We start from the raw sequence: 8,959 nt of genomic DNA, 5'->3' as shown, positions 1-8,959 counted from the left end.
AGGGTGGATATTCTAAACACTGAGCAATCCTTTTGCCTCATGCTTGCTGAGCTTTTAGTGCTGATGTTGTCAAACTTTTCTCTAAACCCTAGAAAGCTTTCTTACAAACACCATCTGAGAGTCTCCTGGAATCACATGACTCCAGGATCTGAGGATTTAAGAACAATACTAAACAACACAAGACTATTGATAAAAATTTAAGGTTTGGTATCACTGCTTTACTATGCCCTAGGGAACAGGCAGGGCTGCAGAGCGACCAATCTGCATCATGATGACACAAGACCCACATTCCTTCTCTCTGAACTGTGTGCTGAACTTCCCTGTTCTCTGAGAGTTCACCTTTAAGGAGCCACTGTACGTTTGTAGCCCGCTGGCCTTGAGGAAATAATATGTGCCACTGAGCCACACATGATCAAACAAATGAGCCATCGGAGGAAGATTTAGCCATCACTTCCTCAGGATGAGAATTATCACATGCACACACTCATCACTATTGCTGTAAAAATTCCTGAACAGCATAGTCCTCTGAGGAATCTGCAACGATCTCTATGTTAAAACTAAACTGACCCTGGCTCACCTCAGATTCTTTTTTACTGCTGCTGTCAGCTCATTGTCCTCCATGGGATATTAATTGCAAAACACATACATATGGGTTTTTTAAAAAGTATGCTACAAAGCCATCTATTTCAAACCCTGTCTATTTTTCATTGCTTATTGTAAACCACTTAAACCTTTGCAAAATGATTCATGTCCTTATCTTCTAAACAAAGAGCTTGCAAATAGGATTTCCAAAGTTTGAAGGGAAGCCAGGACACTCAGAGGTCACTGCGGTTCAATGTATTACTGGAAGGTGATGGACATATTGGCCTCTGAGTTGACCTTGTGCTAATTGCAATGGAATTAGCAGACCCAGGGTATTAAAAATGTTAACACAGCTTTATTACTGTACAACACCAAACAATGAGATGTGAGATTTTTGCCTGCTTAGTCCCAGGGTAAAAACACTAGAAATTCATGCCAAATTTAAGATACAGAAGAGGGGAAAAAAGAAAACCAAAGCATGAAATTCTCCCGTTGACCTTCCTTACACCTCATGATATTGACTTTGCATGTCGTTACCAGGCATGCAAAATCAAACTCCAGAAGATAGACTGTGACCAGGTCTATCTTCCCAGTAGTGTAGACAGACACTGAAATCACACAGTTATTCAAAACAATCAAAATGTATCCAAGTCCCTTTCATTCTTAGAGTCTCTTGTTCTGTCAAGCAAGCCACCTTCAGCAGGCAGAAAGAGTTTGTGCTGGTATTGAATTTTGAGTGGATAGCAGTCAGTAGCTGCTGCTTGTGACACAACAGACAGATCCAAAGAGGGAGACAAGACAGTCCAGTAAAGTAGGGGCAAGACAGCTTTTGGTGATGTTCTCAGGCAGCTGATCAGTCATGAACAGACACTTTTGGCCAGCAAGCTGGCCACAAGAGCTGTTCAGCTAGATTCTGACTTGCTTCCCCAGTCGGGGACACCATCTGGCTGGTTTGGTCACGTTCCTCTCCTTCACCAGTCCTTCTCCAACGAAGCAGAGCTGGGGGGTGGGGTGCATCTCACCCCATTGTCTTGCTAATGTGCCACACCTATGCAACTGGGGATCTCTCTGGTCCCGCAGCATCCCTCGGGCATCCTTGCCAGTGTACTGATCTGAACATCCCAGTGACTGTGGATCACCAACAAAGAGCAGAGGCAACAGGTGGCCAGAGGCCTGTTGGTCTTTCTCCAGGAGTCAGTCGTCACCATCATTTTAACTGGCAGTCCCTCATTTTAACCAAATTGTAAGATGGGGATGGGTGGAATGGCCCAGCTCCTCATGACTATGTTCTTCAGTTAGGTCTAATTTCTGACCAATCAATTTTGAAACCCATTAATTTCTGGTTCTATCCTCCTCTTGCTTACAGCCCAAACACAGTCCTTGGGCTACATGAGTCTTGGTGATCCCTTTTCCTAACCCTTGTTGCAACAGTCATAATTACAGTTTTCTGTAGGTTGACCACATAGCTAGTGTGAAAAATTGGGATGAGGGTGGTCGGTAATGGAAGCCTATATAAGACAAAGTTCTGAATAGTGGGACTGTCCCTTCACAACTGGGGCAACTGGCCACCCTAGGTTTTTGTAACACTTTATGAACTTCCACCTGCTCCTTTCAGTTGAGTTCATAATGAGGCCCCAATTATTACAATACTAGATACAAGCTTGTCTCCACAATAATGAGCCACTGGGTGCACACCACAAGGAAGAAGTGCGACAAATTCTTTGTAGCAAATTTCGTCTTTTTTCCTCTTCGCACATCATTCAAAAATCAAACCGCATGTTTGCGACTGTATGGTTTTCTGTTTCTGTTCACCAAACAGTCTGATAGAACAATTTCTGAATGCTTCTCTGCCCATGAAATGTTCACTTGTAATATTCTCCAGTTACAGTTTGCTATTTGTAACACACAGTGGTCACGTAAGACACATGTCAATGCTTCTGCTCCTTGACGCTATGACAGGAATATTCAAAGTTAAGAGTAATAAATGGTGAAGAGCAAGCCATGAATAATAGATCATCTATTTTCATCGCATGAGCTCCCAGAAGGAGACTGATCTGAGCTCAGATTCAGGGTACTTTTTCAGGAGAAAAACATTTTCTTGCACGTCTGCTGGATTTCCAAATGCAGTACTCACAAATCAGAGTATGTGTGTGTGTGAGTGTCCTGTTGTTCGCAGAAGTTATGTTTGCAGTCACACATGTTCGTGGACTGCTCCTGGGTAGCATGGAAATGAAAATTAAGAAAGCCTCCAACACTAAAATTTCTTCAGAAATGCATAAGATTTGAGTTCAGATATAGAAAAGCTCAAAGCGTCAAGGCAGTTCTTACTAGACAACCCTGATAAAAAGAGACCCGTACTCGGATGGGGTAGGTGGATATCAAAATCTGAATTCAGACCCAAAAACATCAGATGCTTCCGATTTGTTCAATGTGCCACATAAATGTCTGGCTCCCAAACACGCCTTGTCCTGAGACTAGATCTCAACACCATTGATGCCAGCATGGGTGATCTCAACAACAAGGGATTGCCAACCACCCTATCTGTCCACTTGATTTCAACATTGCCAATTCTTCTCAGGTTGAATCTCTCTAATCTGGAACTCCCTCATTCAGCAAACTCTGTAGTTCAGCATGATTTTAGTTGGCCAGATGACCACTTATCATGACTATGGCCAAGTTCCCCGTGGTCCCATAAAGTTTGCTTACAGCCACCAGTCCTGTGTTCTGTGCTGTTATTGAGATGTAATTAATCCCAAAATGTCAGTGGAAGCATTTGTAATATGCTAGAAAATATTGACGTCCCATCTTTTGGTAAGTTCTCTCATCTGGCACCAGTCAGGTCTCTAGGGTGCTGGATGAGAGAGGATCAACTTGTTCTAGATACTGATGTCCTGGATCCATCCAATAGATTCTAGTGCCATATTGAAGTTTTGCAGTTGATGGCTCTCTAACTCATTTGTTTCTTAACAGGGAAGCAATATCTTCTTGTGTCTTTCCACTCACTCTTCTCCAAAGAAAGATCTGGGTTCTGCTGTGTTTAAACTTTTGCCAATGGACACAGTGACTGATGGATTCTGCGGTGTTCTTTGTGGTCTAGCAGATTGTGTATTTCACTGTACATATATTTTCAAGCTACAGTAAACAGCATCCCACACATGACTCAGGCTTAGCTGGTGACGCGCTAGCAATCTCCAGTGATTCAGTGAGAATTGAACTTGTACAATTCACATACCCGGCCAGCTCCGTTCCAAGGCTCAGAAAACTATATAGGCAGATACGTGAAACTTGGGCCCATGATGAACCGAATGAGTCAGGCTTTGAAAGGAACAACCGCACTATATCCTGATCCATGGGACACGCACAGAGGTCAAGTTCTGATCTGTCACTGAGATGTGATGTCAAACCGAGGTCCTGACTTGTGACCTGTACATTCCATGAGGGACAAACTCCACCTCCGTGGGAATCTGTTTCTAGCCACATCAAGCGCTAATGCCTCAGCTTTGCCTCTGGGGCTATGCAGAGCTCTGCCACAGCCTCCAGCTTAGTTCTTTCCTGTACTACTCTCTGTTTTCTTCTCCCACTCCCGACACTGCAGCGTCTCCTTCTTCCTTGGCACCAGGACATTCCCCTGGTCCCCTCCAAATCCCTCCCTGCATCGGTGCTTTCATCTCTCTCTCCTGCGCCAGACACTGAATCTACCCGGAGTTAGACAGCATCCAGCCCAGGTATCTCTAGCTGGAAACCCTGTCAGCATAGGAGCCTGAGGCTGGTGCAGAACCAGCACAGACAGGGTACTGGGGAAGGAACAGAAGCTTGGCCAGGGTACAGTGTACCCAAGCAATTCCCAGCTGGAAGCTGATCCCTTGCACATCATAACCCAGTAGATTACAGCAGCTTCCTACCTCCCCAAGCTGTTGAGCAGTGTGGAGGCTGCTTTAATCTGTGCCTGAGCAACGTAAAAGAATATGATAATGGCCATATGGGATCAGACCAAAGGTCCAGCTAGCCCAGTATCTTGTCTTCTGACAGTGCCAGATGCCCCAGAGAGAATGAACAGAATAGGTAATCATCAAGGGATCCCTTTCCTGCCATCAATTTCCACACTGATAAAGTCCTAATCTTCACAGCTTCCTCTGGCAAGGAGTTCCACAGGTGGACCATGCATTGCATGAAGCGACACTTCCTTCTGTTTGTTTTAAACCTGCTGACAATGAATTTCAGGTGATGACCCTTTAGGTTCCTTTGTTACAGGAACAAGTAAATATATCTTCCTTATTTACGTTCTCCACGCGTCATGATTTTATAGACCTCTATCATATCCCCCTTTAGTCTCTGCTCTTCTAAGTGGAAAAGTTCCAGTCTTTTAAATCTCTCTTCATATGGCAGCCGTTCCAAACCCTTAATCATTTTGTTGCTCTTTTCTGAACCTTTTCCAATGCCAATATATTTTTTTTGACATTAGGTGACCACATCTGCACACAGTATTCAAGATGTGGGCATATCATGGACTTATATGGAAGCAGTGAGATATTCCTTGTTTTATTCTTCATCCCTTTGTGAATGATTCCCACCGTTCTGTTTGCTTTTTTGCTTGCTGCAGCACATTGCACGGATGTTTTCAGAGAACTATCCACAACACGAAGGAATGCAAGAACTGGAGGGGCATCACATTACCGTCTTTTGCAGGAAAATTGTTCAATGGGAGTCTCTTGGAGAGAAAGAAGACAGGAATCAATAGACAGCTCAGGGAAGAACAGGCCGGCTTCCAAAGTGACCAAATTTGTACTGACCAAATATCAACTCTCAGAGCGATCACAGAACAGTCACTCGAGTGGAGCTCCCCCTTGTACATGACCTTCATTGACTTCAAAAAAGCCTTTGACAGCCTTGTGGAAACTGCTGCAACACCATTAAATCCCATCCAGAATTATTCACTTGATTTGTTCAACATATGAACCCTCGACATGCCAAGTTATTCATAATGGTGTTTTGATAGAATCTTTCAGCATACAATCAGGAATGTGACAAGGGTGTCTATTGTCACATTTCCTGTTCTTGATCTGAATGGACTGAATTATGAATTGGACAACAGATGGCCATCAAAGAGGCATTCAATGGACACTTTTCAATCAGCTAGAGGACACTGACTTTCCCGATGATGTTGCCTTCCTTTCACACGAACATGAAAGCATGAAAGAAAAGATCACCACACTAGACTAAACTGCTTCAGTGACTGGGCTGAGCATAAACGAGGGAAAAACGAAGACGGTGAGGGTCATCCAGTCCAACACCACCACCATCACACTAGGAGATGATGACCTGGAAGTTGTGGAGCAGTTCACCTACTTGGGGAGTATTATGGGCATAGATGGAGGAACCGATAAGGATATCAGTGCCAGGACAGGGAAAGCAACTGCGGCATTCAAGACTCTTCATCCCATGCGGAGTTCACAAACACCATCTGCAAAGATGAAACTGCGGATCTTCAACACATAAACAGATGCTTGAGGTACATCCTTCATATATCAAATGGCAAGACTTCGTCACAAACAAGGAGTTTTGGAACAGAGCAGAACAAGAACAAATTGACATTGAAATCAAGAGAAGAAAGTGGGGATGGCTAGGCCACACTCTCAGAAAACCATCATGTAGCATAGCCTGTCAAGCTCTCACATGATTCAGCCTGGTAGGCAGGACACATGGATCTTGCTATCTCTGCTCAGGAACATAGGACTGAGCCAGGGCAGAGCTAGAGAGAAAGAAGGGTATCTTCTCCAGGAGAAACCTTAAAGAATTCACTCATGAGGGGGCTTGTGGGTTATGGGTTATGTTTATACGTGAGGTCCAACTTTGGGACTTTGTTATTTTAATGACGAATAAAGGCAAAGACCAAGAAGAGTTGCAGGTGAGTTGCAGAATAGCTCAGACAAACAGAATGGATGTGTTGAGGGGACAGGAAATGCCCATTTATAGAGAAAAGGGTACAAAATTCAGATTTGGTTCTGATGCTCCCCAATGCTGCAGGCATGTTGGATATGAACCCTCCAGCTTGAGGCACAAACCAACCTTAACTCGGGAGGGTTAGGCAGAAGTTATTTCTGGGGACAGATTATCCCAGGGATGTGAGGTTTGTTGAACCTGAAGACACCAAAGGCGAGAAAATAGATGTTACATACAATTTGCAAGACGAGAGTCCCTCACATGTTCCTACGGCTGGGAAGGTTGGCTCAGGATCAGCTGTGGAATCAAGTCCTGCATCAGCCACCCATTCACTTGCTCTGGAGAGGAACCTCTGTCCCCTCTGGTGTTCAGAGCATCCCCATGAGGACAGGACCACAGCAAGGCAGGCAGAATAAACACACTCCCCTCCGGTAATCTGTAAATCTATAAATACTTTATTTCTCACCCTGGAAGAGTGCCTGGACCTGGTTTGTCTGGGCCCAGGGGAGGGGAAGATTGGAGCGTGGAGACTGAGGGGGTGGCCTTGGACTGTTCCTGGGCTCAGCAGGACGATTGCACATTTCATTTGGTGCTGGAGCGGCTCAGTCCCAAATATTTAAAAAGAAGGGCTTAGTTCCCTGCTTCTGGGGGTTGCATCAGGGCAGCCAAAGGACACGCGCCCAGCCAGCGGTCCTGGATTGTTTGGTTAGGAATTAGCCTGTGTGTGTGTGTGAGTGGGGGGCAGAGAGGGGTCACTGGGCTCTCGGCTTTGTTATTTGTCAAAACAGAGCACACGTGGATGGCGGGGAGGGAAGGGGGAGCCCAGACAAATTACAGACCGGAGGCCAGGCTGGGGGGTAGGGGAGGGGTTGATATTGGCTCAGTAAACAGAGCCTAAGAGGATGGCCAGGGAAAAAAGCAGATCTTCATTTCGACTCAAGTGGCTTTGTAACCACAGGGATGCAGCTGCCTGAGAGCTTCCCTCAGTGGGTGCTCCCTTTCCATCTTTCACCTCTGCTCTTTTTCCTCCCTCCCCCTTCCCTGTGCCCCCCACTCCCTCCATTTCCTCATCTCTTGTTCCTCCACCTTTGTTTCCTCTTCCGCTCTATCCCCCCTTAGAATCATAGAAGCCTGGAGCTGGAAGGGACCTCAGGAGGTCATCGAGTCCAGCCCCCTGCCTCAAGCAGGACCAACCCCAACTAAATCATCCCAGCTGGCCCCTTCTCCTCTCCATCTCCCACACTCCATTTCACTTTTCTCCTTCCCTGCCTCCTCTTTTCGCACAGTCTCTCCTTCTCTCCTCTCTTTCCTTCCTTCTATCCCATCTCCCCTCCCATTTGTCCCCCTCCCATGTCTGAGGGTATACCTTTGCAGAGCATTGTCCAACTGAGGATCTTCAACCTGTGGGTCAAAGCTTCCCTGGATCTCAGCTAATTCACAGAAGGGAGCTCGTGGTAAGGGACTGTAGTGCAGGGGAAGATGTGGGTCTGAGACAGCTTTTGAGCAGAGCGGGTGGTGACCTGGGGCAGAGGTTTGGGGGTAGAGGGTCTGGGAGGGGGTGTGGGTTCAGGAGAGGATTCTGGCCTGGGGGAGGGATGGGGGAGGAGGTACAGAGCCTTGCGGGGGCGGGGCATGCCAGAGGCAGTCTGACTTCAGCAGCTCCCTGCCACCAGCACTCTAAGGCATGCATTTCGCCTGCCAGCAGCCCTGGACCACCTGGCTCTCTCTGCTAGGGGAGAGGTTTTGTGCACTGCCCCTGCCCTCAGGAAAATCTCTCACCTCCTGTTGGCCAGTTTCCAGCCAATGGGAGTTGAAAAATTGTGCTGCAATCTGCCTGCATCCGGCAAACTTTCTCCTCTCTCATTGACCAGTTTCCAGCCTATAGGAGCTGAGAGTTTTTGCTAGGGGCCAGGATGGCACACAAAGCTCTCTCCCCACATGCAGGCAGGATTAAACATCTTGATGGGCCAGATGGCATGCTGTGTCCACACACACCGCAAATGAAGTGAAGGCAACCAGCCCTTGGAAAAGCATAACCAAGGGAAACAGCGGTCTGTCATTTCATGGAGTCTTTAAATGTAGAATGTATGTGTGACTAGAAAACACGCTGTCAGTCTCTCACAGTAACTGGCTCAATACTCCCACAGAGTAGATAAATTCCCTCCTCTGAAGAAATCATCAGGTTAAATTGTCTAGTCTGGGCTTTACAAGGGCTTGGCAGCATTAGGTTTTTATTTTTAGATCATTTTGATGTTTACTTTGCAGCACTTTTTCAATTTTTATGGATTTAAATTTTCACAGCTGCAGAAAATTAGGTGGAGGAATCAGACAATTATTGAATGACAATAGGCGTGGAGGTTCATAGAATTAAAGCCCTTAAACATAAACTTTCCAACTGTCAAACACAAATTTTCAACATCATGTATGCAACTATCCA

This window comes from Carettochelys insculpta, chromosome 4, assembly GCF_033958435.1.
Source record: "Carettochelys insculpta isolate YL-2023 chromosome 4, ASM3395843v1, whole genome shotgun sequence".
Classification (NCBI taxonomy): Eukaryota; Metazoa; Chordata; order Testudines; family Carettochelyidae; genus Carettochelys; species Carettochelys insculpta.
Note: the sequence above shows the minus strand (reverse complement) of the source record.